Below are 7011 nucleotides of genomic sequence, written 5' to 3' on the forward strand. Positions count from 1 at the left end.
CTCTGCAAATCATCTTAATTTGGATTGCTCATCCACACAGACCACGATTCCAGCTGTGGAAACTCTTTTAATTCATATCATTCATTCTCTCTCTCTATATTTGTTTACCCAACAATAATAAGATCAGATAGTCTGAGACTAGGTGACACAGTGGTTAGTGCTGCTCCCTCACAGCGTCAGAGACCAGGGTTCGCTTCCCGGCTTGGGTTACTGTCTGTGCGGAGTCTGACTGTTGTCCCCCATGTCATAGAGTCAGAGAGGTTTACAGCATGGAAACAGGCCCTTCAGCCCAACTGGTCCATGCCACCTTTTTTTAACTACTCAGCTACTCCCAATTGCCTGTATTTGGCCCATATCCCTCTATACCCATCTTACCCATGTAACTGTCTAAATGCTTCTTAAAAGACAAAATTGTATCCGCCTCTGCTACTGCCTCTGGCAGCTTCTTCCAGACATTCACCGCCCTCTGTGTGAAACAATTGTCCCTCTGGGCCTTTTTGCATCTCTCCCCTCTCACCTTAAAGCTATGTCCTCTACGTTTGGAGTCCCCTACCTTCGGGAAAAGATGTGGACTATCTGGGGCGGCACAGTGGCACAGTGGTTAGCACTGCTGCTTCACAGCACCAGGGACCCGGGTTCAATTCTGGTCTCACGTCACTGACTGTGTAGAGTTGGCACATTCTCCCTGTGTCTGCGTGGGTTTCCTCCGGGTGCTCCGATTTCCTCCCACATTCCAAAGATGTGTGGGTTAGGTTGATTGGCCATGCTAAATTGACCCTAGTGTCAGGAGAATTAGCAGGGATATGTGGGGTTATGGGAATAGGGCCTGGGTGGGATTGTGGTCGGTGCAGACTTGATGGGCCGAATAGCCTCCTTCTGCACACCAGGGATTCTGTGATTTGATGTTTAACACAGAAGTGAATTTGAAACATTATTTCTGTTTTCCTCCCCAGACAAACACGTTCTTTCCTGGCTGGTCTTTCGGGGCGTGGTTGTTGTTTGCGCTTAGAATCTGCTTCAGCACTTGATGTAACATCAACCCAGTCGTTGCATAAGCAGTAACACCGAATATATCATTGTAGAGGACATCAACTCACTTCCTGCGAGCTTCATTGCAGCTGAATATCACATGAAGCAACTAGAGCAGCATCACCTTCTGAGAAATGAAGACCAGAGTGCGATTGTAAACTGTCAACATTTTTAAAATCTTAAGGAGACATTCGACCTTCGGCATTTGTTGAAACTTCTTTTTGTAAAAGTCTTTGAAGAACAATGAGCCAAACTGTCGTGGAAACTGCATTTTATTTCAGGATTTGAATATTTCAAGCAGCCTCATTGTAAGGTTTACTAGTTCCTCAACAGAAAACAGAAGATTCATTCCTGAAACATTACACTGTGCATCACATCATTGAGCTGACAGCAAATCAGCATCATGACATTGCTGTTTTAACGGGGGAATTTGGCCGAAAAATCTCTTATTTATAATGTCGTGCGGAATAAAAAAAGACGTTCCTTCTCATTTTAAACATCGCCATCTGTGAAACATGGGAGCTAAAAAAAACAGAGCACGGGAGTTATTCATGACGATGCTTTGTCCGTCAGGCTCCCTTCTCATTTCTCATTCTGAAACCATCCAGTAAATCCCGGTGGCCACATGATGGTTTTGCCTTGTTAAATGTTGCATTATTTTGGGTTGAATGGAATCCAGTGGTTCAGTTCTGTTTTTGCATTGGCTTCAAGCGGATCGAGTTTATACAGCTTTACATTCCATGGCATGACTTGAGCTGAGCTCAAAGCAGGTTGGACGGTTGAGTTCAGTTGAACGGTAAGATGTCACAGCAATTTCATTGCAATGTTAATGTAAGCCGACTTGTGACACTAATAAATAAACTTTTAAACTAACATTTTTATTAAAGACAACCTTTCTTGATTAGTGCCCTGCACCCTAACAGCCTCTCCACCTCCAGGGAAACATCTACACTCGAGATACAGAATTTCAGTGACTCCCTATTCACAGGATAATATATCGACATATCGATTGTGGTCCTTCAGTACTTTTCCATTCACAGAGATATACGTTCTAAATATGTCTCTTTGCGCATCTCTATCCACACCTCCCATCCATTGACTCTGTCTACACTTCCCGCTGCCTCGGAAAAGCAGCCGGCATAATCAAGGACCCCACACACGCCGGGCATTCTCCCTCCCACCTTCTTCCATCAGGTGACCTCCGTCTGAGGTCACGTACCAACCAACTCAAGAACAGCCTCTTCCTTGCTGCCATCAGACTTTTGAATGGACCTACCCCGCATTAAGTTGACCTTTCTCTCCACCCTAGATATGACTGTAACATTCAGCACCCTCTCCTTTCCCTGGAATCATAGAAACCCGACAGTGAAGAAAGAGGCCATTCGGCCCATCGAGTCTGCATTGACAACAATCCCACCCGGGTCCTATCCCCATCGTCCCAAATATTTACCCTGCTAATCCCTCTAACCTCCATATCCCAGGACACTAAGGGGCAATTTATCATTGCCAATGCACCTAACCCGCACACCTTTGGACTTTGGGAGGAAACCAGATCCGGAGGAAACCCACGCAGACACGGGGAGAATGTGAAAACTCCACACAGACCGTGGCCCAAGCCGGGAATCAAACCCAGTTCTCTGGAGCTGTGATGCAGCAGTGCTCACCACCATGCCATTGTGCTGCTCACCACTGTGCAATATGCATTGTCTGTATAGCGTGCAAGAAATAATACAGTTCACTGTATACTAATGCATGTGACAAGAATAAAATCAAATCAAAACAAATCATCACAAAATTAAATAATTTAATTTATTCCTCCATCTGCCAACTTGTTCCCCATTCTGTTCTATTGTCTATATCTCTGTGCAGCCCCTTTGAATCCTCCTCATAGCTTTAATTCACAATTAGTTTAGAATCATATTGGAAATCTGGTAGCTTACTCCCAGCAACTTCAGTTATTTTGTTGACATATATTGGCCTAGTGGTATTATCGCCAGACTATTAATCCAGAAACTCAGCTAATGTTCCAGGGACCCGGGTTCGAATCCCGCCACGACAGACGATGGAATTTGAATGCAATAAAAAATATCTGGAATTAAGAATCTACTGATGACCATGAAACCATTGTCGACTGTCGGAAAAGCCCGTCTGGTTCACGAATGTCCTTCAGGGAAGGAAATCTGCCGTGCGGACCCGGTCTGGCTCACATGTGACTCCAGAGCCGCAGCAATGTGGTGGACTCTCAACTGCCCTCGAGCAAGTAGGGATGGGCAATAAATGTTGGCCCAGCCAGCGACGCCCATGTACCACGAACAAATAATAAAAAAAACATAAACAGCTACATCCCCAATACAAATTTTTGCAATATTTCATAAGTTACAGCCAACCAGCCTGAATGTGCTTCAGTATCCCGACTCACTGTTCCGTGCCTGCTGACGAATTATCTATCCAATCCAGGCTGACAACCTGAGCCACAATCGGACACCTCGACTCTTTGTGCTGCATGCTATGGGATTGTTGTAATCCAAATCTATGACATCAACTGGCCCCATCGTGTAGGGCGGTGAACTCACTTGCCTACATGACAAGGGTGTGATTCAGTATACTACCAATGATGTGAGTTCAATCTCCCTACAGGCTGCAGTGATTTGTAAATATTGTCTCCACAACTTGTCCAAGAGTGGCATAGACAGAGTGGATAGTCAGAGGGTCTTTCCTCGGGTAGAAACGTCAAGTACTAGGGGACATAGGTTAAAGGTGCGTGGGGAAAAGATCAGAGGAGATCTGTGAGGCAAGTTTTTTACACAGAGGGTGGTGAATGGCTGGAACGCACTGCCCGAGGAGGTGGTGGGAGCAGGTACGATAGCGGCATTTAAGGGGCATCTCGATGAATACATGAATGGAATGGGAATGGAAGGATACGGATTCTGTAAGTGCATACGGTTTTAGTTTAGGCAGGCATTATGGTCGGCGCAGGCTTGGTGGGCCGAAGGGCCTGTTCCTTTGCTGCACTGTTCTTTGTTCTTTGAGTGGTAAACTGAAATGGGCAGCACGGTGGTACAGTGGTTAGCACTGCTGCCTCACAGTGCCAGGGACCCGGGTTCGATTCCTGGCTTGGATCACTGTCTGTGCGGATCTGCATGTTCTCTCCATTTATTGCCCATCCCTACTTGCTCGAGGGCAGTTGAGAGTCCACCACATACCCAAACAGGCGCTGGAGTGTGGGGACTAGGGGATTTTCACAGTAACTACATTGCAGTGTTAATGTAAGCCTACTTGTGACATTAATAAAAACAGCACATTTACTATATCAGCAGTTATCTATTTCAGAGCACTAAAGTCAGCTTTAAGTTTTGGCGATGTTATATGGTTTAATTCCCTCGACTTATACTGATACTTCCACTCCAGATATTGAGAGCTCCTTGCTCTTATGAGTAAGTCCATTGGTTATCCTCTATTCCTGCTATGGAAATGACGTGTTCAACTGTGAAAACAGATGCAGAATACAGAATCCTCAAAATAAAGATTCAGAAGGGTCCAGAGGGGGAATTCTTTCACAGAGAGTGTGGTGAGTTTCTGGAACAAGCTGCCAGAGGCAGTAGGAGAGGGGGGTACAATTTTGTACGTTAAAAAGCCTTTAGTCAGTTACATGGGTACGATGGGTATAGAGAGACACGGACCAATTGCGGGCAATTGGGACGAGCTTAAAGGTAAAAACTTGGCGGCACGGACACGTTGGGCCGAAGGGCCTGTTTCCATGCTGTAAACCTCAATGACTCGATAACATAGGAACATAGGAATTAAGAGCAGAAGTCGGCAAATTCAGCCCTTCGAGCCTGATCCGTCATTCAATCAGATCATGGCTGATCTCTCCCTGGTCTCAAATCCACCTCCCCACCTATTCCCCATATCCCCTAATCCCTTTTTTATTAGAAATATATCCATCTCCTTCTTGAAACCATTCAATGATTCAGACTCCCCCGCACTCTGGGGCAGCGAGTTCCACAAATTCACCACCCTCTCTGCGAGAAGTAGTTCCTCCTCATCTCAGTTTTAAATCTATCGCCTCTCAACCTATGCTCTCTGACCTCTTGTTCGAGATTGCCCCATAAGAGGAAACATTTGGTCTACAGTTACTTTATCAATCCCTTTTAAAATTTTATATACCTCCATCAGATCCCCTCTCATCCCTCTGAACTCCAGTGAGTACAAGCCCAAAGTGATTAATCTCTCCTCATACGTCAATCCTCTCACCCCCAGAATCAATCTGGTGAACCTCCTCTGAACTGCCTCCAATGCAGCAACATCCTTCCTCAAATAAAGAGACCAAAATGGACACAATACTCCAGATACTCTGTGGGATTTTCATAGAATCATAGATAAAGATTCTTATCACTTGGAAAGGTTTCATCAGTAATGAGGGGACCTTAGTACATTTTGTTTGACCCGAAGTGGGAGGCAGCCATTCCTGATCGAAACTGGACGATCTTAATATCTTGGAACAGTGGAGTTCAAAGAGGTGCGAGAGACAATGAAATGGGGGATGGGAGGGAAGGAGGAAATGTAAGGAAAGTCACTGAGCTGAGTTATATGATTATATATAGAGGTGAGAGGGGAAAGATTTCAAAGGGAACTGAGGGGCAACTTCTTCAAACGGAGGGTGGTGTGTGTGTGGAATGAGCTGCCAGAGAAAGTGGTTGAGGCAAGTTCAATAGCAACATTTAAAAAGTATTTGGATAGAGGGAAAGGATTAGAGGGATATGGACCGAACGCGGGCAATTGGGACCAACTGGGAGGGCACCATGGTTAGCATGGACTGTTTGGGCCGAAGGGCCTGTTTCCATGCTGTATTGCTCTGTGACTCGATATAGGCTGTGTGACGAGATATTCTGTGACTGGCACTCTGCTGAGTGAAGTTTCTAAAACTTGAAGAGTCCATCCAGAAACCAAGAAAGATTTATGTTTCAAAATACACCCCTGTTTCTGAATATTTTGGATTTCCACAGTGCAGTGGAAGAGTGTCAGAATTCATGTGGTTTGCCTTGAATATTGTGATAGCAGTTTTGCCTTGAGTCTTATTTCTGGAATTTGATCGATCAACATCTGGAAGAGATAATTGACAAGAAATTAACAGGGGGGTAGCAGGGTAAATATGTGGGGTTATGGGGATAGGGCCTGGGTAGGAATGTGGTCAGTGCAGACTCGATGGGCCAAATAACCTCCTTCTGCACTGCAGGGATTCTATGATTCTATGATCTTGGTTTCAGATAAAGCTCGGCACAACATTGTGGGCCGAAGGGCCTGTTCTGTGCTGCACTGTTCTATGTTCTATCTATGAAAGTGCTTATAAGACTATTCTCACCAACTGGAATTTTAATAAGACTGTCCATAATATACCACCTAAATCTCCCACACCTCATTTTTAAATTTTGCCTCCTCGTAACTGACCCTTCAGCTCAGGGGAACAGCTGCTCTCTCACCACCCTGTCCATGTCCTTCATAATCTTGTACACCTCGATCAGGTCACCCCTCAGTCTTTGCTCCAGAGAGAACAAACCAAACCGATCCTACCTCTCTTCATAGCTTAAATGTTCCATCCCAGGCAGTATCCTGGTGAATCTCCTCTGGACCACCTCCAGTGCAATCACATCCTTCCTATAATGTGTCGACCAGAACTGCACACAGTACTCCAGCTGTGGCCAAACCAACGCTCTATACAACTCCATCATGACCTCTACGTTTTTGTAATCTATACCCCGATTGACAAAGTTGAACAATAATATTCCAGCAAAGACGAATCGCTGGCAACCCCTCATCACACCTCAGCAGCTATAGACGCTGGTCGGGTCTGTGGTCCCGTGAGCCGTCCCTCTGGTCAGGAGGGAACCATTGCCGTTCCACCAGCCCAGGTATTCTGCTGCGGGGAAGCAACTTCACTCTCTCCAAAGTTAGGAGGTGGTGGGAGGAAGCTTCCTCATAGCA

The 7011-nt window shown here is 45.6% G+C and overlaps 1 long non-coding RNA gene across 1 annotated transcript in view; it reads left to right on the forward strand.

The window, feature by feature from the left end:
• LOC144488044 (uncharacterized) overlaps nt 1-3377 on the forward strand; it is a 65939-nt gene extending 62562 nt beyond the window's left edge. The window contains exon 3 of the long non-coding RNA XR_013496510.1: nt 954-3377. This is a non-coding gene — a long non-coding RNA (uncharacterized LOC144488044). The remainder of the gene's footprint in view (nt 1-953) is intronic.
• The last annotated feature ends 3634 nt before the right edge of the window (nt 3378-7011 follow it).

Source organism: Mustelus asterias, unplaced genomic scaffold (genome assembly GCF_964213995.1).
Source record: "Mustelus asterias unplaced genomic scaffold, sMusAst1.hap1.1 HAP1_SCAFFOLD_1236, whole genome shotgun sequence".
In the NCBI taxonomy this organism is placed as follows: domain Eukaryota; kingdom Metazoa; phylum Chordata; class Chondrichthyes; order Carcharhiniformes; family Triakidae; genus Mustelus; species Mustelus asterias.